This window comes from Nomascus leucogenys, chromosome 21, assembly GCF_006542625.1.
Source record: "Nomascus leucogenys isolate Asia chromosome 21, Asia_NLE_v1, whole genome shotgun sequence".
Classification (NCBI taxonomy): Eukaryota; Metazoa; Chordata; class Mammalia; order Primates; family Hylobatidae; genus Nomascus; species Nomascus leucogenys.
This window is the reverse complement of record NC_044401.1, coordinates 55805409-55832568: the sequence shown is the minus strand read 5'-3', so window position 1 is coordinate 55832568 and position 27160 is coordinate 55805409. Positions and strand designations below refer to the sequence as shown.

The 27160-nt window shown below is 39.5% G+C and overlaps 1 protein-coding gene and 1 pseudogene across 15 annotated transcripts in view; one reads left to right on the top strand and one right to left on the bottom strand.

Moving 5' to 3' along the window:
- Positions 1–7317, bottom strand: part of LOC101177539 — a 48003-nt pseudogene extending 40686 nt beyond the window's left edge. Inside the window, exons 1-2 of the transcript XR_001114680.2 lie at positions 4327–7317; positions 585–792 (exon numbers count right to left, since the gene is read on the bottom strand). The product of XR_001114680.2 is annotated as an uncharacterized LOC101177539 (transcript). The remainder of the gene's footprint in view (positions 1–584; positions 793–4326) is intronic.
- A 631-nt stretch (positions 7318–7948) lies between these two features.
- SETD5 (SET domain containing 5) overlaps positions 7949–27160 on the top strand; it is an 82438-nt gene continuing 63226 nt past the window's right edge. For all 14 annotated transcript variants that reach the window (XM_030801527.1, XM_030801538.1, XM_030801535.1 and 11 more), the window contains exon 1: positions 7949–8294. The gene's annotated coding sequence lies outside the window, so the exon portion shown is untranslated. The remainder of the gene's footprint in view (positions 8295–27160) is intronic.

Sequence of the window (27160 nt, the reverse complement as noted above, 5' to 3'; positions counted from 1 at the left end):
GAGGCTGAGGCAGGAGGATCGCTTGAACCCAGGAGTTTCAGGCTGTAGTTCACTATGATGGCAGCTGTGAATAGCCTGGGCAACACAGCAAGACCTTATCTCCAAAGAAAGACAAAAGAACTAAATTATTCTACTGCAGAACATGATAAGTATCTCCAAAGCAGAAAGACAGGTTTCATATTTTCATTAGTTTGAGTCAGTCCTTCCAAATCAAATCTTGTTTTTTATTAGTATACAGATGGTATAGCCAATAAGTAAATGAGAAGCAGTCTTTCTAAGCCAATGATCCATTCTTAAATGAAAAAAAATAAATATTTTAGAATAAATTTATTAAATTCTAAAGTTATAAAATTTTTAAATTTGGATATTTTGGGAAAATATTTAAACCACTATCCAAACAAAACAAAACGTACTTAAGTTTATGCTTAGGCACAAAGAAAACTACAGTATTTTAAAGTAACAATTGCACAATATTGAGGTTGCAAAGATTACTGAAGGCATAACCTAAAAAGTGAGTTGATTTCTAAAAATGGGAAAAGGGGAAAAAATAATTTCTAAAAACAAGTATGCATACCTAAACCTACCTAACGACACCGTAGTAAATTCAAGTATAGCACCATTCATTAACATCAATGAGGATGTCATCACACATCATGTAGCCTCTGCACACTGTGAGAATAAATGAAAAAGACAAGCATCTTGCTATCATGAGAGTAGTTTTGACCTCGCAGACCTCTCTGTGCTTAGGCAACGGATAAAGCCGTAAGAACTGTCCTGCCCTCAAGGATCAACCTAAAGTAGGAAAAAAAACCAAAATTACACAATTATTATTTACAATCGTGAGAAGAGCTCTTGACAACATTCAAATGGAGGATACAGTGTATTAAGGGTGAGGGTATCAAGGCTTCCTTGAGAAGTGATGTTTTGAGGCCATTCTTCTCAGTAACTGGTATTTGGTTCCTGAATCCTTTAGCTTCCTTACCATTGTCACTCCTAAGCCAAATCTCATCGTGTCATGTCTAGACTACTGTTAAGAGAACCACTTAAGTGGTCTCTGCAGCCCTCAATTTATTGGTGTATCTATGGGAAAACTGCTCAAACTCTAAGCCTTAGTTTCCTACTCTGTAAAATGGGGTTTTATATACAAGGAACATACTAAATACACAGGTGTACCTCAGAAACACTGCAGGCTCAATTCCAGAGCACTACAATAAAGCGAATCTCATGAATTTGTTGGTTTCCCAGTGCATAAATTATGGTTACACTATACCATAGTCTATTAAAAGCGTACAACAGCATTATGTATAATTGATAAATATGTCACTGCTAAAAATGCTAACAATCTTTTTGCTGGTGGAGGGTCTTACACCAATGTTAACGATGGCTACTGACTCATCAGGGTGGTGGTGGTTTAAGATTGGGATAGCTGTGACAATTTCTTAAAAGACAATGTTTGCCACACTGACATCCTTTCACAAGACTTCTCTGTAGCATGTGATGCTGTTTGATAGCATGATAGCATTTCACCCACAGTAAAACCTTTTTTTCCTTTTCCTTTTTTTTTTTTTTTTTTTTTACACAAGGTCTCACTCTGTCACCCAGGCTGGAGTGCAGGGGCGCCATCTCGGCTCACTGCAACCTCCTGCTCCCTGGTTCAAGAGATTCTCCTGCCTCAGCTTCCCAAGTAGCTGGGACTACAGGTGTGCACCACACCTGGCTAATTTTGGTAGAGGTGGGGTTTCACCATGTTGGCTAGGCTGGTCCTGAACTCCTGACCTCAAGTGATCTACCAGCCTCGGCCTCCCAAAGTGCTGGGATTGCAGGTGTGAGCCACCACACCCAGCCAGTAGAACTTATTTCAAAATTGAAGTCAACTGTCTCACACCCTGGCACTGCTTTATCAACCAGGTTTCTGTAATTCCTAAATCGCTTATTGTCATTTTAACAATGTTCACAACAACTGGACCAGTAGATTCCATCTCAAGAAACCATTTTCTTTGCTCATCCCTAAGAAGCAACTCTTCATCCATTCAAATTTGATCATGAGATGGCAGCAATTCAGTCACATTTTCAACGCTTTACTTTCAATTCTAGTTTTCTTGCTATTTCCACATCTGCGGTACACAAAAGGCATTCAATAACTATTGGTTCATTTCTTCTACCTATATTTCCATTAGCTTTTGCCTATAGTATGCACTAGAGTATGTTACCATTATTTGTTCTAAGTAGTACCTCATTATTACATTATTCATAAGCAATACCTCAAGGTCCAAGATTAGATTTTAAATCAAAGTCAGTAAAAATAGAAAAGGCTGTGAAGACTGTTGACTGAGTTTACCAGAATCCATACACTAGAGGTGAGATTAGTTAGGTGATGAAATAACCATTCTATAAACATGATCTGAAACTGTGTTACTGTTGTCAGCAGGAAAAGCCAATGTTACATGTTTAAAAAAAAAAAAAACCCAAAACCAGAAAACAAAGGGTGACAAAGTATCAAGTCACTGATGACTGATCTCTAGGAAAAAAGCTGGAAAGCAGGATTATTAAATGTAACCATGACTAAGATAAAAATCAGAGGCAGAAAGTCTTTGTCACCAAGAAGATATACTCCATAACAGAGTAGAAACAATTCATCAGGTTTAACCCTGGTCTAGAGAAAATAAAACTATTTGATTCAATACTAACACTTCTTTAGTAATCCAATATATTATCCAATCTCAAGAAGAGAGAGTCACGGATAAGAAAAAAAAGTCGTCTTGAGAAGTATGTGCTCTAATATAAACTAATAGGCCACTAAGAAAGCAACCTGCCAAGTCCAGTACCAGACTTCTGGATTTGTGACCTAACAAAGTGCTCTACAATTAACGTAACAGTCAAACTAGAGTGTTGTAAACTAGAATTATATAATTATGCCAAACCTCCACTCACAAAAAATATATGGAAGTGACCTAAGTTTACATTTTGCAAATCTCATACACACGCTAGCCCTGACGAAAGTTTCACCAGCTTTCTCATGCAAGTACAAGCGTGTAATATACTTAATAAATTTGTCTTATAAGGGTTAGAAATAGTATAACCACTTGAAAAGGAGATAGGTAGCTGGTTAATTTAAACAAAAAGCCCAAGGAAGTAAAGCACAGGAAAAGGATAACTGCAGTGGTTAGTACAGGAAACCCAAAGAAGAACTGAATGGTGGGATAGATGTATTCAGAGACCATGAGGCATCAGTTTCCTCTATGAATAGAATATTAGGAGATGTAGGTTAAATGGGACCCTGAAGTCTCTCCCAAAAAGTAGCCCTGTTTATATGTTTTGTGAGCTTACTATTTCTTATTACTTATTACTAATGTGAGAATTAATTTCACATATAAACCAACAAAACTAACATTTATTAAGCTCTCAGCTCTGTGCTTAGGCACTGAAAAATCACTTTCCTTAAGGACTGCAATTAAGCAGGAGAAACACACGTAAGGTGCACTTCTCTTGTTCGAAAGAATATATTTCAGCATTCCTTTTAAAAGGAAAACCTGACCTGCAAGTTTCCAAAAATATTACTATTCCTCTTTGCCTCTCAAAATTCCCATTCTGTTATTTTTTAGGAGGAGGAAAAAAACAGTTCATTTGAGGAAAAACTGAGGGACACATAGCGTACAATTGAGAAGAGTTTCTCTGAAATTGTAATCATTTTTGGCAGGTAAATAGGCATATCTGAGTCAGCAAATGAACCTGAAGATACTGAATTATACTGCCTGCCCTGTGGGGTTCCACCTTCCCCAAAAGAATTCAGAATTTTTGGGTGGTCTGAGAATCTGCATTAAGACAACTGTCTCCACACATAGGAGGTTTGAAGACCACTGACCTAAGGGTCTTATTTTCTAAAGAGAACTTTAAATTAAAATGTATTTTTAAAATGTATTTTTAAAAGTATATTTAATGGCCCAGGGCGGTGGCTCGCACCTGTAATCCCAGGACTTTGGGAAGCTTAGGCAGGAAGAACACTTGAGCCCAGGAGTTCTAACCTGTGCAGCACAGCAAAAACCCCATCTCTACAAAAAAAAAAAAAAAAAAATTAGCTGGGCATGGAAGCGTGTGCCTGTAGTCCCAGCTACTCAGGAGGCTGACGCAGGAGGATCACTTGAGCCAAGGAAGTCAAGGCTGCGTGAGCCATGATCACGCCATAGCAATCCAGTAAGTGACACTAAGACTCCGTCTCAAAAAAAAAAAAAAAAAAAGATAATTACAATGTATAAGATACTGTATTAGCACATAAAAAGCATTTGGTGTTAAAATGTTGGTATTATAATTCCTCAGGATAAAACTTACTTTGTGATTGTTTTCTATAACTCAAGATATGATGCTTAGAGCTCCTCCAATCAAATGTTTCCAGGAAGTGAAAACTTGTAGGACAGAAATTTAGACTGGGTTCATTTGTATCATACAGACCTATTCTTCATTCAAGTTCTAATATATTTAACTATGTAGCTCCTGTAACAGTTTAATGGAATCTCCCCTCCCTAAAATTCATTACGCATTTTTTTTTTTTGAAATCCAAACTCATTAACACTTGCTTTCACTGTTGTCCAAGGCAGGCACATGTTTAAAAATGGTTTGTTGGACTTAGCTTTCAGCTAAATATATAATAAATAAAACAAAACAAGCAGTTAAATGAAATTTAATGGGCCAGAGAGCTTCAGCTTTGATTTCCTTACTGCTCAGTAAAAAGAGAAAACAACGTCCACGTATTCTGTAATCCACAGAACAAGCCTGGGGCTACAGCTACACTATCCACAGTTGCAATTTAAATTAGATAAAAAATAAAAATTCAGTTCTTTAGTCATACCAGCCACTTTTCCAATGCTCAAGATGAATAAAATGTCAAACCATAAAGACATTTACATGTCGCTCACTCCATTTAGAGTTGGCTAGACATCAGAGTATACTAGGATCTCAGGAGTACAAGACACAACAAGACACTGTTCCTTCAAAAAGCTCAGAATAGTTAAGATAATTTAAATCAGCAATGACAACGACCCGAGAAGTACTATGACCCACGCAGTACAAACTGCTCAGGAGTCAGGAGAAAACTGCTTTTTTAAAAGGGGAATTTGGCTCATAGAACAACAGACCATGGAAGGCATGACCAAAGGGGAGATGACATTTGAATCTGCAGGATTAAAAGCAGCAAGGGGTAGCATTCCAAAAAGAACCACCCCACAAAGATATATGACAATGTCTCTATGATTTGGGTAACTGCAATTCGTTCCATGTGACTTCAGGAGAGAGGTCATGTTTGTGTGTGTCGCATGTGGAAAACAGTGAAAAATGAAAAAGCTGTTAAATTGAGGAAAGTCTATCCAGGGACCTTATGCATCACATTCACGAGGACAGAATTCATCCTGTAAACCAGGGGTGTCCAATCTTTTGGCTTCCCTGGGCCACACTGCAAGAATTGTCTTGGGCACACAGGACAGAAGATGAGCAAAAAAAAAAACAAACAAAAAAAAAAACACCCCGCAAAAAAAATCTCCTAACATTTTAAGAAAGTTTACGAATTTGTGTTGGGCCGCATTCAAAGCTGTCCTGGGTCCCATGCGGCCCGCGGGTTAGACAACTTGCTGTAAACAGTACAAGCCAGTAATAGTTTCATCTGTCATTTTCATGCTCTTCCTTTAGGACAATCATCCTAACAAGATATAAGATGGATCAAAAGATAACACTAAAGACAGAGACAGCAATTTGGAAGCTATCACACAGGCATCTAAGATCAGTTACTAACCTGATGAGAACAAAAATGAGAGGTATTTAGGGGAAGAGAAAGGGAGATGTTACCTAACCTCAGATCCAATTCTCTGTAAAGCAGTAGTCAAAATCACCTGGACTGTGAAGAGGGTCAGGGAAAGAATCCCAGCTAAGGAAAAAGGATAAAATGAAAATCAAGGTAAACATTTAAGAACGTGAACTAGGGAGGAATAAAAGCACTGCTGGGTAAGAGTCAAGCCCCAGCTCAAGCCTTAATTTGTGGTGGAACCAATCTGTCTGGTTTCGCGAGTCACCAAGCTACCCAAGATCAAGAGAGGGAGAAAGCTAGTGCTATGTCTGAATACTAGATGAGCAAGTACAACAAATGGAAAATGGGATCAAGTATGAGTGAGAGTTGCTAAGATGCCTGGTAGGGATGCAAAGGGGTAGAGAGCCTGGGGAGAGAACGTGAGGGAGGGAAGCACTGGTTTCTCAAGCAAAGGCTAAAATTTTTCTACTAAGATTTAACCTAATGCTACACTTTGGTGGTGCAGCAAGGGTCGCAAATAGTATAAAACTCAGGTGATCATGCTTTACGTCTGTCTCTAGAAAAACGCTCCAAAAACGGTAAGTAGTGATAATCTGCAGTCTCGTTGCATAAAATCAGCCCCAGGTGAATAACTAGGCTCCATTTCCCTACCCCACCCTTATTACAATAACCTCGACACCAACTCAAGTTGGTGGGGAAGATAACTAATCCGACTCGCCCCTCAAATCTTACAGCTGCTCACTCCCCTGCAGGGCAACGCCCAGGCACCAAGTTAGCCCCTTAAGCCCAGGCAAAAGAATCCCGCCCATAATCGAGAAGCAACTCGACATGGAGGCGATGACGAGATCACGCGGGGAGGAGAGGCAGGGCTTCTTCCAGGCCCAGGGCGGGCCTTACAAGACGGAAGGCAGAGAAAACTCCCATAAAGGTATTGCGGCACTCCCCTCCCCCTGCCCAGAAGGGTGCGGCCTTCTCTCCGCCTCCTCCACCGCAGCTCCCTCAGGATTGCAGCTCGCGCCGGTTTTTGGAAAACAAGCGCCTCCCACCCACAAACCAGCCGGACCGACCCCCACTCCTCCCCCACCCCCACGAGTGCCTGTAGCAGGCCGGGCTTGTCTCGCCCTTCAGGCGGTGGGAACCCGGGGCGGAGCCGCGGCCGCCGCCATCCAGAAGTCTCGGCCGGCAGCCCGCCCCCCCCCTCCAGCGCGCGCTTCCTGCCACGTTGCGCAGGGGCGCGGGGCCAGACACTGCGGCGCTGGGCCTCCGGGAGGACCGTACCAACGCCCGCCTCCCCACCACCCCCGCGCCCCGCGCAGTGGTTTCGCTCATGTGAGACTCGAGCCAGTAGCAAGGGCCCGGTCCCACAGCTTCGACAGCCAATCAGGTGTCGAAGGCAGGCAGGCAGGCGGCGGGTAAACCGACTCCCCCGAAGGAAGGGGAGGGTGGGAGGACGCCCGCGCCGGAGCCAATTTCACTGACCCTCCCCTCCCGCCGCGGGAGGCCTGCCGCGCCCGCACACCCAGCATCTCCCCACCCCACCTACCTACCCGCCCCACCCAGGGGGCAACGCGAGAGTCGCTAGGCGGCTGCGCACTCCCGACGCTGTAACTGACAGGCGCTTTACTCCAACCAGAATACGCCATTTGTGTTTTCACACACGGCGGGAGGAGAAACGGCCAATCAGCGACAAGAGGCTAGCCGGAAGCGCTCCTCCCTCTGCGAGAGCAATGGCTCCGTCCGGTTTCGAGCATTTTCCGCTCCCTTCTCCCTCCCCCTCCGGTTGCCGCAGGGCGGGCCTCCCTCCCGCCTGCATCCAACCAACCCTTTCCCTCCCAACGTAACAAACATTATGTTGCCGACTTCCCACGGGAAAGGCAACCCCCTCAAGCCACCAGACAGCCACCCCAGCCACCCATCCCCCCCAGTGCACCGCACATCCCCTCCCACCAGAGTTCCGCTCCCCTACCTAGACGAGGCTCTCTGAGGAGCCGGAGACCCAGAGCACAGCCTCTTCTCTAGGCGGCCTCGGCGGCTTCCGCTGATTGGCGGCGAGTGGGCCAATGGGTACGGGGCGGTGGGCGGCGAGGCCAATGGCGCGGCGGGAGGGGGCGTGTCCCGGGTGCCCCTGGCGCCGGCGCTGGGAATCCCCGTGCGGTCAGTGGCGTTTCCGCTCGGGCAGCGGGCTGAGTGAGCTGCCGCCGCCGCCGCCGCCGCTGCCGGGGGAGGGGCGGCCGCCGCCCGCCTGCGCTCAGAGACTCACGCAGCCCCAGTCCCGCCAGTCCGCCAACACAGTAGTGCCGGCCCCCCTCTTTCCCTGGCCCTCCCCCCTCCCCGCCTTTGGCTCGCTCCGCCTTTCTGCCCCCCACCCCCACCTCACGGGTACGGGCCATTCCCGGCCAGGAAACGCCGTGGCGCCGCGTTGGGCCTAACTCGAGTCCTGCCGCCTCCCGGGAGTGCCGTGCGCCGCAGCCCGGGCCCAGGCCCCGGCAGCGCCTGGGACAAGGTAAGGGTCCGACAGAAAAGAAACCGAACCTCACGATCGGGCCCCAGGGGAGGGAAGGGTCACCTCCTCCGTCTCCCCGCGCTCGTTTTCCTTGGGTCGTGGGCCTGGCCCTCCCCAAGCTCTTAGGAGGATGCTGCCCCTTCTCATACCCCTCGCCGCCTCGCACACACCGTTGCAACACCCCATTTTCCCAGGGAGAGAGGCCCCCTCTAATCTAGGCGACCCAACTCCCCTTTTCATGTCTTTCCTGGGTCAGGACGCTTCCCCTCCCCCAACGCCTCTTCACCCCCTTTCCTGGGAACTGCCTACTCCACGTTTACCTTTCCCTTGAGGAGAGGCCACTTGCTGCCCTCCGCTCGAAATACACAGGCACACTTTTTTTCTCTCCCCGATTCCCCACTCCCTACCCCCGTTCTCGCGGCCTTGTGACAGACAACTCTGATCGCTCTGGGGGCCTCGATCTCCCCTCCGTAGTCTTCCTGGACGCCTTCCCTCTCGTTTTCTGGCTTCCCACCTCAGATGGCTGCTTCCCAAAGGCATTACCTTCGCCACCCCCACCACACGTTCTCTGGCTCCCCGTGGCGTGTGCCCCAGCGTGTCTGAGATAGCCTCGTTGAATGTGTAGGGTTCGAGCCTGGAGTTGAGCCAGATTGTGTCGTTTTACTTGCCTTGGGCGTGGAGAGCGATCTTGTGAGAATATCTTCAAAGGCAGAAAAATATACCCTTTATGAATTCTCTTTCCATCTGCGTGTAAGTCGGGAATGTGAAGAGGAGGGTAGGAAAGAACCCTGGTTCAAGTAGGTAAATCGCGTGAGAGGGAAAGTTTAACTGTTGGGAAAGCCCCTTCTATGCTAATTGATTCTATAGAGCCCTTGCTTGTCTCACTTCTTGGGCGTCAGTGGTCTTTCTCTTGGATACGGATGCTGCAGTCAGCTCTGCTAGTCTGGGTCAGGGGTGCGTGTCTGACCTGCATTTTCTGCTTTCTCATGTTACTTGTGCAATGTATTCACCGGTAACTCATTTCTTTCCCAGACCTCTGGGTTCCACTGGGCTTTGTCTATATTTAAGTTCATTTCTCCAATTTCCTTCGTGCACATAGGTACTGAACGAATCTCCAAGTTCTCTGCTAATTACCTTCATCACTTGACTAAACAAGTTGTTTTTAGATGACATATTTGTGACCAAGGTCATATTTACATTTCTTTGTTGGGCAGATGTTACATAGCTATACTTGTGATTGGGGAGGATCCAGCTGAGTGGAGTGTGCTGAGCTTTTCAGGAGAGTGTGTACTCCCTATTTGAAATTATTTTTTGGTTGTTAATTTTATATTATTAATGTTTTTAGGTCACAGAGAAAGTTCTAAGTGGTAATTTTAGATGTGTAGGATCTGAGCTAGGACTAAAGCAGAGAATACTCACATAATCAGAGGTTTCTGGGCTCCATGGAGGACGTAGGGCTTTTTTTTTTTCTATTGGATTTCTTCCAGTTTTCTCAGGATCATTAGTCCTCTTCTGTAGCCAAAAATTCTGGCCTGTTATGGGATTAGAGTCTTTAAGGTTTACTCAGACTGTCATTATGTGTAGAAAAATGAATTATGCCCTTTGGTAGGACATGACACAAGGCTCTGTTTCTAGCTGCAAATTTAAATTAGATTGTAGAGTGCTTGGGAAATTGGCTTTCAAAAGACCAAAGCTTAATCTTCACTCCTAAACTGCTGGCTTAATTAAAATGGATATTTAGAATTTGGTAAATGTTGACTTTTCTAATAAAAGGCCTTGGTTTAAAAGGGTGACCTTAGGATTGTTTCTCTCTTAAAAGCATAATTCCAGCCCTTCTGGCATGGAGCACTGGTCCAAAAAAAAAAAGTGTGTGTAAGGAGTGGGGGTGGGGTAAAGAGAAGGTTGTTCCTTTGGGTTGGATCACAGGGGTGAGTATACAAGGCAGCAGCAGCTGCTGGCTCTGGAGCTCTGGTTGCTACGTGAGAAGCTTGAGTAGTGCTGGCTGCTGTCTCCAGGGAAGGACAGCAGTGCAGCGTCCATTAATGCTGCTGGCTGCAGGGAGCAGCACTTAGGCGATGGCTGCTTCAGGACTAAGAAGAAACCTTGCTTTTCTGGGAATTTTCACTGCTGAGCTGGTTTGCTTTTTATTGGTGGGGAGATAGGAATTAGTAATTCATAACCTCCTACCCATTTATGGATATTGGCATCTGGAAAATGGATCATAGTTAAAGCCTTTCTTTTTTTGTTTGTTTGATTTGGTTTTTGTTTTTTGGCAGATTTTTGTTTTTTATCTAGACATTTGTGCTTGGATAGGACTAAAAGTTCCATTAGAGTTTTAATTTTTGAATCAGTTTAAAAACCCAAGTAATAATTTTAAGGATCTTTCTGATAACCACAATGGGAAGAAAATAACAGGAATTTTTTCCTGCAACTGACATATCATGTTTTCCTCCATCTCTTTAATCATAGAATCAATTCTTATTATTTTGTTACGTGTCTCCATCCTTTCGATTAGACCATATTTACCTTATAGATGATTTGCTAAACATTTTACTAAGCTTGAACTCTTAAACTCTAAAAAGGTGCCATTTTGGAGTGGTTTCTAAATAAATATTCTTAATTTGTGTATTAGTAATAAAATTCTCCAGATTAGATATTTTCTTTGGAGTTTTACTTATAAGATTGATTCATTATATACATGTTGGATATAGCCTTCTGACATCACAAATATATGTCTTTTGGCCATAATCCATCTGAAATGTAGGACAGACCAGAAGAAATATGCAGGAATCGAATAAGTTTAGTTCAGGATACTGAGAAGATGGCCTCTGAGCCCCTTAGGTGATCTCCCCTCCCCCACAACTCCTGAACATTAGGATGATCTCTGATTAAGCAAAACAATCTGAGCGTGGAAAAACTTGAAGGAGAACCACCACCACCAATTATATGCAATACTGGACATATTCCTGTGTGCTGTTTTTCTCCCCCAAGACTCGTGTATCCTATACTTTTTTCCTCTCAGAATTTTAATTTGTTCATTTTTGTGTAAATGTACTTAAATCTCACAAACATCTATAATTTGTAGTATGACTCTGGCATTTGTGGCAGAGAACCAAAAAGAATGGAAATGAGTTTTGTCATTCACAAATGTGGCTCACATTGTTTTCCCAGTAATAAAAGCAGACCAATGAAACAGAACCTTTAATGGGTACTGTTTTAGGAGGTTCCGATTCTTATTACTATCACATAGATAAGATGCAATAGCAGATAAATATAATTTCATGTATACTGGCTGTTTGACATACTTAAGGTTTAAGATAAAAATGTTTGTAGTTTTTTACTGTGTGCCTGAAGTTGCTATATAAAATAATTGCTTTTACACTCGAATTTCCTGTTGTTTGGAACCTTTTGTGCTCTTGATACAGTCATTTTCTAGAGGATCATACAGGCCCTTTTCATAGAAGGATTTACTTAAGTTATACCCTTGAAAACTTTTTTATATCTTTTGATACTGTTTTGTGTCCAGGAACTGACTTTCTGAAATTATTCTGGCTTTTCTGGGGAGAATGACTATTTCATTTTTACCTTTGAATGGGGAAATAATAAAGTGCAAAGTACAGATTTGCGGATAATTACTTTTGCTTTATCCTCTCCATGTTGAAATAACTTATGAAAAATTAGGCCATAGTTAACAGCAGTCAATGACTATTGGATACATTTTATCAGAGGGGAACTGGATCATGAATAAAATAAAATTTTAAAAATAATTTTTGGCTGAACTTTGGTGATTCATCAGTTTAATTTGAAGTTAGAAGGTCTAGCAGTGAATTTTATTTATAAAAATTGTATTTCAAGTGTTGAAAACTGAAACTTCTTGACCAATATATTTCGTTTGAGGCATAAAACTTTGCAAAATGTGCATCGTATATTTAGTAATATAACTGGTAGTCATTTGTAATTTAAAATATTCTTTCAAAGGCATTCTTTAGAAAGTAAGTGTAATGTACCTATGATGGGCAGGGATTGGTACCATTCCTTATTGCCAAAAATTCTAAAATATGTGGTAAAATGATTGATTTATCTTATGGGTGAGATTCTAGGAAGTTCTTGAAAGGTGGAGAGAATATAGTTTCCTTCACTTATCTATATACATTTTGTTAAATAAGTCTTAGGAAAACTATTTTATTATATCTTTAATTATGAATTGTGTAAAAGATACCCAGTAACTTTGGGGGGAGGTGCTGTTAGAAAGCATTACGTTGGAGAGAATTCCCTTACCCTGGGACAAAATGCGTTGAGTCTTTAATACTTAGTGAAGGGAACTATGGGATAAAATAAACAAACAATGAAGGTAAGCTCAGTCTGCTTTATATGTGCCCTCACTGAGCAAGGAATTTGTAATCCCATCGTGCCTCACTCGGTTATTCCATCGTATTGATTTTGTTTGCTGAGTACCTGAGGGAATACCTTACTTAATGTAAGGTCACATTAAGTACGTTTGATATGAAGACAGGGAAAGGAATTTTCTGTTTCTTGGAATAATGTCTTAGTATTTTTAAAACACTGAGTTTTCACATCAGGCCAGTTTTGCCTGATGCTCATGTCTGTTGCTTTGGTTGGGCTGCTGCTTTCTCTTCTGTGTTCTTCTGGGTTCCTTGTGGTATAAGGATTCCCAGAGCTTTCATGGCAACATGAAGTAATAAGAAGCATTGCCTTAGCCATGTTAGTTACATGTACACTTTTGGCCTATGTTATGAATCACAAAAAGCGGTATCTATAGGAATGTATACAAAATAGATTTCTGTCTGGGGAATCAAGTTTTTGATTTGTGCTACCTAATGGAGGGAAAAATGCTGAATTTCTTGCTGCTCTGTTTGAGAAATAGATGGAAGCATGGGAGGAGCCAGAGACCTCTGCAGCAGGATTTGGTCTAAGTAAAAAAGGAAGATTTTTGTTTCAAATTGCCAGCTGCTTATGTCAGACTGACTCCCTTATTATGCCTCCAGTAGGCCTGTCAATATGGCCAAACAGCTAGATAAGTGCAGGGCAGGACAAAGGGCTCTTTGCACAGCAGGGAGGCAATGTTGGTGGGGGAGGGGCAGGAGGTAGGAAAGGCAAGAGGAAGAGGTTCTTTTCCCTGGGAGATTATTCAGTTTGGCATACAATTAAAGAAATCATTTTTAGTTCCCACTCAAGCATTGAATTTTTGCCAACCACATACTGTTAACCCCAAATTTGATACATTTCAGAATATCTTGTAGGGATCCATTCTCGCCAAGGAAAAATAAAAAAATAAAACAAAGCTCTGTATAGGTTAAAATAAAATAAATCCCACCCTCTGCACCCTCCTAGGTACAAGTCACCTCCCGAGTAGACCCGTTCTAGAGCTGAATTCTCATTAAGAAATGGAAAAGAATATTCTATCTGAATAAAAACACATTGTAATACAATGTGTTTATTTGGATTGGGATTGGACCTGAACATGTAGAATAATTTGTTTCTCTTTATGAAATAGTTGCACGTCGTTGTCTACAATTTTATTTCATTAAGATGGAGAGCACCTTACAGCATTCATGTGTTGGGTTGCCATATGTAAAATGCTAACTGAAGAAAGTCTACTTTTTAATTTCAGTCTCATCCTTAGTTTCTGGAGAACCTGACATTTCCTGGAGATTACTCCCTCCCCCACCTTTTAGTTTAGGCAACCTCCTTTGATACATTTGTGCTCAGCTCGCATACAAGTGGGATGGTTGCATCCAGTTTATTAAGACTTAGTATGAATCATAGAGTTGGAAAAGATCTGTTGGTTATCTGGTCCTTTAAACCAAAATCATAATGAGATATTTTGAAATTTGGGTCCCTGTTGAAGTTTTCATTAAAATGTTAAAGGATCAGTGTTCTGAACAACGTTTTTAGTTACTTTTAAAATAAATGTTTTTTGTCAGTTCTTTTTTTAAAAATAAAGAATTTCGTTTGTAGGCAAATTAGCTGGCAATTATTTGAATTGTGATAGGATTTCTCTTTTATGAAGGAATATATGACAATCAAAATGCTTAATGTATTTTAAAAGACTTTAATTTTTAGAAATAATTGGTTTGAACAGTTTTCCAAGAGCACATTTGTTGCTTGGGTTGAGGTACCACCTATATTGCAATGTTACTAAACTAGCCTTAAAGTTTTCCCTTCTGTCTATACTGCATGCAACGATAAAGGGAACTGGAATGCTAATTTCCGTTTATGAATTAGCAAAGGAGATGTTTTAACCAATTAATAACCAAAAAACCGCCTTTAGTACACGTAATATTAAGCAAGCCTGACCAAGTTTTGTGTTATTTCTCTCTGTTAAAGAAAACTGGATGTGTTACTACTTAACATTATATTGTTATATAATGGTCTTGGCAGTAATGATACAATATTTTGACCTAAAAAAGAAATTTTGAGTAATTAATTATTATTGTAATTAGTTGGAAGTTTCTCATCAGTAAAATAGCAACAGCATTAACACAAAATCTAATGAGCTATATTTTATATTACTGCAGAAATTTAGGATAGTCATTTCTTCCTTTATAATTTATTCACATGGATTATTTCCATAAATTTGTGGGACTAAAATAGAAGCCATCTAGTCAAGCCCCAGTCTCCATACCAGACAGTTTTCTCTGCATGTGCTATGACCCACATTGCCAGTATTAAACATCCTTTACACCCTCCCCCTTCCCAGATAATTAGAAATCTCTTCAGTGTAGCTTCCATTGCTCCTATTACCTGGATCTTGCTAGAGGCCCTAAGAAGTTCCTGGTAAAAGTGAGACAGTAAGGGACCACATTTTGATTCCAAAGGTTTTGATAACTGTTAGGGCTCCCCAAACAGCTAATCTCATTTTCACTAAGACTTAGCCAGCAGAGGGCTAGAATGGAGGTGAAACACAAGCACTGTACCTCATCTTGCCTGTGCAGCTGCTCCACCTTATTTCCTGCTATTATTATCTCACAACGCCTCTTCCCAGCAAAAAGAAACTAGGACAAAGGGGGAAAATTGGATGGGCTAATGTGATTTTTATTATGCTTAGGTTGTGGACTTGTTTATATGTACTTAAATACGAAGCTAATTTGCCCCATTCTTAAAAGTCTCTAGTGATAGAGATTTTATAACTTCTGTATCTTCTACTTTCTTTCTTGATAAACCATTTCAGATTCTCAGCCTTACAGAAAGAAAGGTTTTAAGCATACTTAATTTTCGTTGGCCGTTCACACAGTCATTATTACCACCAGATGCCACTGTATTATTAGCTTGAAGAAAGGTGGACTCTCTTCTATACATAATATCTGCAATTCGTTTTGGAAAATACTAATTTGTGTAAATCTGATTTATGACTAAAATAAGGTTAAAAATTAGATCTCTATGTATGTTTACCCTATTACCTTAGTGGGGGTGAAATTAATTAGCTCTTTGAATATAAATTTTTCATGTCTAAGAGTTCTTTTTTCAAGCTGCATAATTTATGTTCTTCAAGCCATTTTTATCCCATACCACCCCCACAAAGGGGGAAATTTTATTTTTTATCATTTTTATTGTCTTTCAGTGGTAAGATTTTCCCCTCCCCACTCCTGAAATGTGAAGACTCAAATAAAACTGAGTAATCTAATAAGGTATATGCATTGCTGAATATAGTAAGACGATTGTTTCGTCATTCTTAGATATTACGATCTGGTTTGAATCTGGTTTCCAGTATCATGTTAGCATATTTAATACTGTTGATATGTTAATTTTAATACATGCCTAGGTGGATCTCCTTGCTTTCTATTTGTGCCCCTTGTTTGTCGTTTTGTATGAAGCGGGTTTTTGTTGTTGGATTTTCTTCCCCATCTCCGTGTCCTGTTTTGTTCTTTGGCTTATGTTTCAAAAATTCTGTTTCCTACCACCAACCTCTGTACATGCCACAACACATACAATTTGTACTTTCACAGTTTCTGTGAAGGAGGATGATCTGCAGTTAATAATCAACTGTTTGGGCATTCTTGGTATCCAAGGAAGGTTTTACTTAGAAGGAAGAACCTGGAAGGACCTGTTGGCAATTAGACTACTTCTGCGTTTCTTTTACATTTTCCCTTATTAACGTAGGCTGTTGAGAGTTGACTTGTTTTATAAGAGAAACCAGATTGACAGAGAAGAGCCCCAATCAGATAGTGTTATTTTAAAAATAAATGTGTTTATTATGGTAACATCTGGGGCAGAATCTAAAGGGCATATTTTTTAAAAACTTTCAGTTCTAAAGACAAAAGAGTTTAACCTAAAAGAGAACAAAGAGAAGGGGCTTTGAAGCAGTATGATTGATTGTATGCTCAATGTAGCATTAAAATGTATGAAAGCATAAATTTTTATTTTCTCAATTTCTATGGTACAAACTACTATGCCCATGGAAGTATGTGCTTATGCCCACAGCCTGAAATATATTCGGTAGAATGCCTTAAAAAAGAATAGATCTGAGGAAAATGTAAAAGCAAGTCTAAAATTTTGAAGTCCTTTTTGAAATGTTATTTTTTCCTAGACAAATTTAGTGTTATTTGTGGCAAATAGAATTTTAATGTCGTAATTTAGTAATAGAACAAAATAAGGGTGGGTTTACGTGTCCATGCACATCTTAGGATGGAGCTAAAAATTATAGGGTCTACATACCAAATTGTTACACATTTTAATATTTTGGCTACTTTTATTGAAAATGTTTACCCAATATTTAAAAACCTTTAAAAACAAAGTGACATAAAATATTCACAGATAAATCAGGTAGTCACCTTATTGGTGGCATATTATGTAAGTGTACTAAAGCCAGATATTTACTGTTAATCCAAAAATATGAAAATTATGCTGACATCATATACAGATCTCAGAAGTTACTGTAGCCAGCCAGGCGTGGCGGCTCACACTTGTAATACCAGCACTTTGTGAGGCCAAGGCGGGTGGATCACCTTAGGTCAGGTGTTTGAGACCAGCCTGACCAACATGGTGAAATGCCGTTTCTACTAAAAATACAAAAATTAGCCAGGCATGGTGGTGCGAGTTTGTAATCCCATCACTTGACCCTGGGAGGCAGAGGTTGCAGTGAGCCAAGATCGTGCCACTGCATTCCAGCCTGGGAGACAGAGCAAGACTGTATCTCAAATAAATAAAAAATAAAGAAATTACTGTAGATACCACTCTTACTTAAACTCTAGGCCATGTGTGGAGTCCCAGGAGAAGACATGTATTTTTAGAGAAGGAAGGCTCTAGGTAGGTGTAACCTTCCTCTTACAGTTTATCATGAACAGTTAGTATGAAAAGGAACGGCTGGAAGTTTGCAATAGTACACTGAGCAACAAGAGAAGTAAACATATCCACTTCATGAAATGACCATGCCAGCCAAGGGAGATGAAAAACAATTTTTTTATAGTACACCTCATTTTTTTAAAACACTTTAATACTAGGAATATGTTTCTATGGCAAATAGTTACCCCCAAAGGATTATGTCAAATATCTCTTGTGAAAATTAATTTTAAAATCTTTTGGCTGGGCGTGGTGGCTCATGCCTGTAATCCCAACACTTTGGGATGCCAAGGTGGGCAGATAACCTGAGGTCTGGAGTTTGAGACCAGCCTGACCAATGTGGAGAAACCCCATCTTTACTAAAAATAGAAAATTAGCCAGGCGTGGTGGCGCATGCCTATAATCCCAGCTACTCGGGAGGCTGAGGCAGGAGAATCGCTCAAACCCAGGTGGCGTAAATTGCAGTGAGCTGAGATTGCGCCATTGTATTCCAGCCTGGACAACAAGAGCGAAACTATGTCTCAAAAAAAAAAAATTAATCTTGTATAGATAGTGACCACATGTTTTACTTTCCTTGGGACAGTCCTGGTTTATACCTGCTATCCTAGCATAATTAGTAATAGCACCCCTTTCACTCTCAAAAATGTCTCAGTTTGCATAGATCAATGGAACAGAACAGAGCCCTCAGAAATGATGCCACATATCTACAACTATCTGATCTTTGACAAACCTGACAAAAACAAGAAATGGGGAAAGGATTCCCTATTTAATAAATGGTGCTGGGAAAACTGTCTAGCCATATGTAGAAAGCTGAAACTGGATCCCTTCCTTACACCTTACACAAAAATTAATTCAAGATGGATTAAAGACTTATATGTTAGACCTAAAACCATTAAAATCCAACAAGGAAACCTAGGCAATACCATTCAGGACATAGGCGTGGGCAAGGACTTCATGTCTAAAACACCAAAAGCAATGGCAACAAAAGCCAAAATTGACAAATGGGATCTCATTAAACTAAAGAGCTTCTGCACAGCAAAAGAAACTACCATCAGAGTGAACAGGCAACCTACAGAATGGGAGAAAATTTTTGCAACCTACTCATCTGACAAAGGGCTAATATCCAGAATCTACAATGAACTCAAACAAATTTACAAGAAAAAAACAAACAACCCCATCAAAAACTGGGCAAAGGACATGAACAGACACTTCTCAAAAGAAGACATTTATGCAGCCAAAAAACACATGAAGAAATGCTCATCATCACTGGCCATCAGCGAAATGCAAATCAAAACCACAGTGAGATACCATCTCACACCAGTTAGAATGGCCATCATTAAAAAATCAGGAAACAACAGGTGCTGGAGAGGATGTGGAGAAATAGGAACACTTTTACACTGTTGGTGGGACTGTAAACTAGTTCAACCATTGTGGAAGTCAGTGTGGCGATTCCTCAGGGATCTAGAACTAGAAATACCATTTGACCCAGCCATCCCATTACTGGGTATATACCCAAAGGACTATAAATCATGCTGCTATAAAGACATATGCACACGTATGTTTATTGCGGCACTATTCACAGTAGCAAAGAGTTGGAACCAACCCAAATGTCCAACAACAATAGACTGGATTAAGAAAATGTGGCACATATACACCATGGAATACTATGCAGCCATAAAAAATGATGAGTTCGTGTCCTTTGTGTAGGGACATGGATGAAACTGGAAAACATCATTCTCAGTAAACTATCGCAAGGACAAAAAACCAAACACCGCATGTTCTCACTTATAGGTGGGAATTGAACAATGAGAACTCATGGACACAGGAAGGGGAACATCACATTCCAGGGACTGTTGTGGGGTGGGGGGAGGGGGGAGGGACAGCATTAGGAGATACACCTAATGCTAAATGACGAGTTAATGGGTGCAGGAAATCAACATGGCACATGGATACATATATAACAAACCTGCATATTGTGCACATGTACCCTAAAACCCTAAAGTATAATTAAAAAAAAAAAAAAAAATGTTGCTCAACAAATCCAAAAAAAAAAAAAAAAAAGTCTCAGTTTGGACCATAAATTATATGCTCACCATAATTGTAGAGGATTGTGAGACTTTCAGTCACTACCTAGCAACCTAGTTTTTCTTGATAGAGCTCTTCTTATTCTGGAGTCTCCTGTGCCGCAATTTATCTGTTGACCTCTCTGAACCCCCATTTCCAAATGAGCAGTTTTTAGAATGTCTTTTTTCTTTTCCCATTAGGTGGTAGTAAGGGAAGGGGTAGGTATAGATTTGATTAATTTTTTAATTTTTTATTATTAACTCCAATTACTACAAAATAGAAAAATACTTTGGAGTTTATTAAACTGTTAGTTTAAAAGGTTCCATTTGTTCTGGATAAGGTCCATACATTGCAACTGATTGGTAAGTTTGAATCTTTATAGATTCTTTCTGTTTTTTCCGTGTAGGATTCTTGTTAAAGAAATTCATTATTTTGTAGAGTTCTTACTCTGGATTTTGAAGGTTGAATAATCATTTCACACATTCCTCTATTAAACAACCTCCCCCCACCTGTATTTCATGTAAATTAGTGATTAGATAGATTGTAAGCATATTTTATAATAGTACTGTGTATTTCCATTAAGAGTTACATAATTTCTGCTTGTCTATGTAATGTTAAGCAGCTGTTGTTATTCATTGCCTAGATCAAACTTTGTGGTCTTAAAAATTGAAGACCTGGAAGAGCTTTTGTTTGTGTGAATTATGTCAAGATTTACCGTATTAGAAACTGAAACTGAGAAAAATTTTAAGTTATTTATTAATATTAAAATAAGGGTAATAAAGCCTGCTAATACAAGTAATGTGATTTTTTAATAAAAATAACATTTTTAATTGTATAAGTATCGTTTGACATTTTTGCAAATCTCTTTAATGTCTGACTTAATAGAAGACAGCTGCTTTCTCATAACTCCTTCTGCATTTAATTTCTTGTGATAAGTTGTTTTGGTTGAAGACTGAAGAAAATCTGGCCTTGTACAGATGATTGATTGGAAAATGGAAGACCTCATATAACCCTCTGACAGAATCTAGAGGACTTGAGGCATTCTCAAACCACCCTTTTTGAGAATCACTGGCCTATATTCATGATTTACTTCGTGTTAGATGATATTTTATTACTTCTTCATTTATTGTCTGGAATACTCACCCTCATTTTTATTTGGCTATACTAAGATAGTTTATATACAGAAGGTAAGATAAGCACTTGGGTTTTTTACCCCCTTGTTTACCAGTTTTCAAAGTAATGGGTTGGCAACTTAGGAACGTCTAAAGACGTGAATGAAGTATTATTATTGTGTACTCATGGTTTTAAACGTGTTTGATATGTTACAATCTCTGGCAGTTACTATTTTTGACATTCAGGTTGTCCTACCTTTGTCTGTTGGTTACTAAATTCTTTTGATTCATTGTTAGTACTTTCCTCACTTGTTTCCTTGCTTCCTACTATTACTAGATGTTCTAGGATAATTTTGTACATTTTTTGCCCCAAACCTGGAATCAGCCGTTTCTGCAGAAACCTCTTCGTTCTTTTAATGAGAAATGGTACTTAGAAACCACAGTATGGATGGTAGGAGTGTTCATTGCTCTTGGATTGGGCCTTGTTTCTAGATTTTTCAATGGACAAAGTTTAAAAGTATTTTATTTCTTTTTAAAAATATCAGCTGTTGGTATTTTAAAAGCTGCATTTCAAACTCAGTACTACATGATGTTTATGTAAACCTAATCTTTCTCCCTTTCCCCATGCCCAAAATCTTGGTTTTCACTAACACCAATGTAATTTCTCTTTGTTTTGTGCCACAATACACACACTACAGTTTTAGAGTGACAGAACAATATGATTACTAGAAAGTAGTTTATTGTTTTGTTTTCTCATGTCTTTTTGCCTATAGGGTATATCCCTTTAGAGAGAGAGATAGTCATGCCTCACTTGATGAGGATATTTTCTCAGAAGTGTGTTGTCAGGTGATTTCGTCATTGTGTGAACATCTAGAATGTACTAACATAAACCTAGATGGTACACCTAAGCTATATGGTATAGCCCATTGCTCTTGGGCTACAAATCTGTACAGCATGTGACCACTGGATACTATACGCAGTTGTAGCACAGTGGTAAGCATTTGTGTATCTAAAAATAGAAAAGATAAAGTAAACATATGGTATAAAAGATAAAAAATGGTATACCTTTGTAGGGCAGCTCCATTACAGTCTTATGGGATCATTATGGTATGTGGTCCATCCTTGACTGAAATATTATGTGGCACATGACCATATACAGTCAGATTACAGTATTTTGAAATCCCCCTTAGAATAGTTCTCTATGGTTATGCCACCAGTTTGATACACAGTGAGGTTAATTTGTTACATTTTACTTTCAGATTTTTCAGGGATTAGGTTTTGTTTTATAATTATGTAAAATACTTAAATGGTTAGTAAGTGAAATTTATGAAGCTGGGTATAATCAGAAAAATTGAGCTTCTATCCTAGCGTCTTCCAGCTGGTTCTCTCCCTGTCCCTATATGTTAGACTCAACAGAGTCATCAAGAATTTTCAGAGTGATATTGTGTCGATACTTCCCCTTTTAGCACAAGAAGCATTTAGGTTAGTTCATTTACTAAAACTATTTCCTTCTAGCTTTTTCAGTAACTAATATTTTTACACTGTAGAAGAGGAATGTGGAAATTTCTCTTCTTTTTTTTTTTTTTTTTTTTTGGAACCAGAATTTCTTGGCTTAATATAAGCAGTTTGAGATAAGAGACTGACTTTCTCCAGTAAAATTCTCTCTCTCTTTTGAGATGGAGTCTCGCTCTGTTTCGCAGGCTGAGTGCAGTGGCGTGATCTCAGCTCACTGCAACCTAGGCATCCCAGGTTGAAGCAATTCTGCTGTCTCAGCCTCCCAAGTAGCTGGGACTACAGGTGCCTGCCACCACGCCCAGCTAATTTTTATATTTTTAGTAGAGACAGGGTTTCACCTTGTTGGTTAGGCTGGTCTTGAACTTCTAACTTCAGGTGAGCCACTGCACCTGGCCAAAATTCTCTCTCTTCAAATGCCAGACCATGTTTGTCTCTGGGAATTTCAGGTACACTTGGGACACTGGTGCTACTTGAAGTGTAGAGAGCTCATCAGTTAACATTTCTTGAATGGTTTGCCCTTAGACCTGAAATGTAAGTTATTTAGAAAGGATGTCGTATATTTTTTAACTTCGTCATTTAAAATCCAAGTTATTTGGTTTTATGTGTTTTAAATATTAAAACTTTTAAAGTCTTGTACCTGTTAAATGTTTTATCCTTCCTAATTACAGTATCTTAAAGTTATCATATTTCAGCAATACATCACTTTCTAATGACTAATATAGTCTTTAAAAATACTAAATCAAGATATACCAAAGGTGAAGAAATAGTGATTAAGAATGTGAGGATTCCAGCTGTGGTTTTCTTGCTTTGGTTTTGGCCAAGATTAGTTTAATTCTTTGGCCTAGTAGGAATAATACTTTTCTCTTAAACATATGAGCATTATATGAGCTAATGCATGAGAAGTGGTTAAAGGAACAGTGGCTGGTGCAACATAAGCATCCAGTAAATGCTGCCTTTATTTTGGAAGTGGTTATTGTTACGAGTATTTGATCAGTTCTCTAAACTCTGTCTGAACTTTACTTAGAATTAGTAATGTTCATATGCTGTAAATAACCCCTGATTTTCAATACTTCATTGGTTATATGAAAAGAGCCAACTGTTAACAAAGGAATAATTGGTATCTAGTTAAAATTTGAGGCCTCTGACTTCACAGGTATACCAGTGCTTACTATATAAATATAATCATATTTAAAAATTTAATAAAGAAAGTTTTAAGGAAACAAGTCTCCTTTTCAGGATCCAGGGTCCTTTACAAACACTGGATCCTGAAATTGTATTCTTTGATGTGACTTTAGGGTATTGTGTATGCTGACCAGAGTCACATGTGGTTTTTTGGTTTGTTTAACTCTAGAATTTTGAGATACATTTGTCTTTACGTGCCCTCAAAGTAAGTTATATAACACCAGATTGTTCATTAGTTCAGGTTTGGTTTTTTTGTTGTTTGTTTTTCTTTTTAATACTTTGGGGTTGGAGTGAGGTTGTAGAGTGCTATAAGGAATTCCTATTAGAAGATAGTATTTTAGATATGGGCATTCTAGGAAAGGACAAAATGGTACACTAAAGTTATCTTCCCTTTTCCCCCACCACCAAAAAAATAAGGAGCAAACTACAATGCACAGTTTTGGGTGTTTTTTTTTTTTTTTTTTTTTTTAAGAGACAAGGTCGTACGTACTCTGTCGCTCAGGCAAGAGTGCAGTGGCACAATCATTGTTCATTGTAACCTTAAACCACTGGGCTCAAGCAGTCCTCCCACCTCAACCTCCAATGTAGCTAGGACTACAGGTATGTGGTACCACACCCAGCTAATTTTTTAAAAAATATCTTGTACATGTGAGGGTCTCACTATGTTGCCCAGGCTGGTCTTGATTGAACTCCTGGCCTCAAGTGGTCTCACGCCTCAGCCTCCCAAAGCTCTGGGTTTACAGGCATGAGCCGTCATGCCCAGCCCACATTTTGTTTTTTAAACAAGTCTTTATCTTTTGGAGATACATGCTGAAATATTTATGGATGAAATGAAATGTTATCTGGGGTTTGCTTTAGATAGAGAGGAGATAATAGATGAAACAATCAACTTATTAGTTGGTCATTGTCGATACTAGATGATGAATAAATGGACTTCTTTATACCATTTTACTTTCATACGTTATTTGAAACAAGGTCTTGCTATGTTGCCCAGCTGGCCTTGAACTCCTGGCCTCAAGAGATTCTCATGCCTCAGCCTCCCAAAGCTTTGGGATTACAGGCATGAACCACCATGCCCAGCCCATAATAGAAAGTTTTAAATTTTAAAATAAAAGTATTCATAGACTTGGCTATCATGGATCCTGGTAAAGCAGACTAGTGAACATAATCAGATGTTTCAGTCTTTCCCTGTTGATACTGCTTGCCCTCTGAGCCCATTTCCTCTCCTGATCATCACCTGCTATTTCCAATCAACTGAAAAAACAGAGTAGCCTACATAGATACATAATGAGTTTATACTAAGAGAGAAATTTTAATATTATAAAGAAGTCTATACAGATTCTGGAGAGCATTCCTGAAAAGAAGATTGAGGAAGCAAATGGATTAATTAATGTAATAGTGTGTTCAGTATGCAATAGGTAACATTTTATGATATGGTTGAATTTCTGAAAAGATATCTTATAAATATCAGACCTTATTTAAGGAGGCTTCCACCTCTACTGATATAATCTGCCCTTCTCTCTCCCCCTGACTTTATTGCTGCCCATCTGTAGTTTTGATCTTTTTTCTCTAGGATTCTTTGCCTAGAATTGCATGGGCCTTCTGGATCTGGAACACCGATGAAGGAAGAGGATGAATGTTTTTCAGATGTTATCCCTTATGGGAGTGATTGTAAATTCTAGCTTCTTCGGGTGGGGGGGTGGGGTGTGTGTGTGTATTTTATTTATTTATTTAAGTTAATTGGCCTCTTCCAAACATCAATACCTTGCCTTTCAGTCAGTTTGGGACTTCCTTTATCGCAGACTGGCTGCAGTTCAGGAAAGAGTATACAGCAGAGACCTAGAAGTTTCATTTTTTGTTTGTTTTTGTGTTGTTTTGTGTTGTTTTGTTTTGTTTTTGAGACGGAGTCTGGCTCTGTCGCCCAGGCTGGAGTGCAATGGCGTGATCTCTTCACACTGCAACCTCTGCCTCCCGGGTTCAAGCAATTTTCCTACCTCAGCCTCCCGAGTAGCTGGGACTATAGGCACGTGCCACCATGCCCAGCCAATTTTTATATTTTTAGTAGAGATGGGGTTTCACCATTTTGGCCAGGATGTTTTCGAACTCTTGACCTCGTGATCTGCCCACCTTGGCCTCCCAAAGTGCTGGAATTACAGGCGTGAGCCACTGCGCCTGGCCGAGACCTACAAGTTTTACGTCAAATTTTGTCTCTGCAGTTTTCTGAGGAATGAGTATGTGTGCTCAAATAATAGCTAAGTATTAAGTCTGAAATCTTCTAGGAAAACAGTCACAAGGTAGTTATGCTTAGGATGTTTTTGAATATGGGTACTAGAACAAATGGATTGCTACTAGATTTCCTTTTTACTTTCATATTCAGATGTATGAAGAGTTGGAATTCAAAATGTGAAAAGCAGTCTTGAATCTCAGTAGATTCTTAAATTCTTAATTCATTGAAGAGCCATTGGTCGTGTGTGTTTTTTCGGGGCGGGGAGTGTTGTTTTTAAGAATTCAGGGATGAGTATGAGGCTGTCATTGCTTCTGCAAGGCAACTTAATGATAGTTTGCTGCTTGGCACAACAGGTGAAAGGGGAACCCTTTCTAGAGCAGGGATCTTGGTTTTCCTTTTCCCCCATAGTAGTATCATTCCATGTATTTATATATATACCAGGATATACATTGTTTAGTCCTGTCTTGGCTAAATAGGTAATGGTCCTTAAGGACATAAAATGGAAGCATATTGTGCGGAAGAAGTACTAGTTCTCCGTAGTGTATTTTTTTTACTGTATTTTCCTCGTCAACAGATGGAAAATTTTTAAACTTAGAAGAAAAAACAAGCGTTTTTCTCCAAAAAATTGAGAACCACTGCTTTTAAGTTATTAATGGTGGTCTTCAATGGATTTGTTAAAAATCTGGAGCATGGATTTTTTTGTTAATTTTTTTGTTATTGGTTACTGAGTATTGGAAAAGGAAATACAGTATTCAAAAACAATAATGTTCAGGATTTGGAACTGTTTTACTGAGGAAAAAATAAGTTTATAAATAGACGTTTTAATGAAAAGGAAAATAGGAAATTTGTGGAAATCCAAGATAGCCTGTGTTTTGCTTCACTCTGTTTAGTGCTAGAATTCTGGGCTTTGTTTGGGGTCAGACTCTGATATGACAGGAAAACTAACAGATGATTAAAAGAGAGTAACATAAATGGGAGAGTTTAAATATGGTATATGGTTGTAATTATATTTTGTATAAGAATTAAAGCAGTTTATACCAGTTGTATTCCTAACTAAAAAGTACTATTTTATCAGTTTCCTGGGACTAATTTATTATAAGTTAACTAATGACATGAGCATTTTGGCCCAAATACAGTTGAAATGTTTATTGAAACTGGATCAAAGATGAGCATATGTGTCAAGGCTTTAAAATCATTTTTCATATTAAGATTTCCAGAGAAAGCTTTTGTAATCTGTAAGTTAAATATTTGTAATGCTTTAGATGACAGGAACTGTTGAAGGTCCTGGATCTCATAACAAGCCACTACCTAGCTGATCCAAAGACATTTGGCCTTATGGGCTTCTAGGAAGACAAATGTGCTTACCATTTCGAAGATTTTATTTTGCTCAGTAACCTACTAGACGTATATTAGTGTTTGTTTGAGTTGGTCATTGTCTTCCATTGCTGTTATTTTTATTTTTTAAT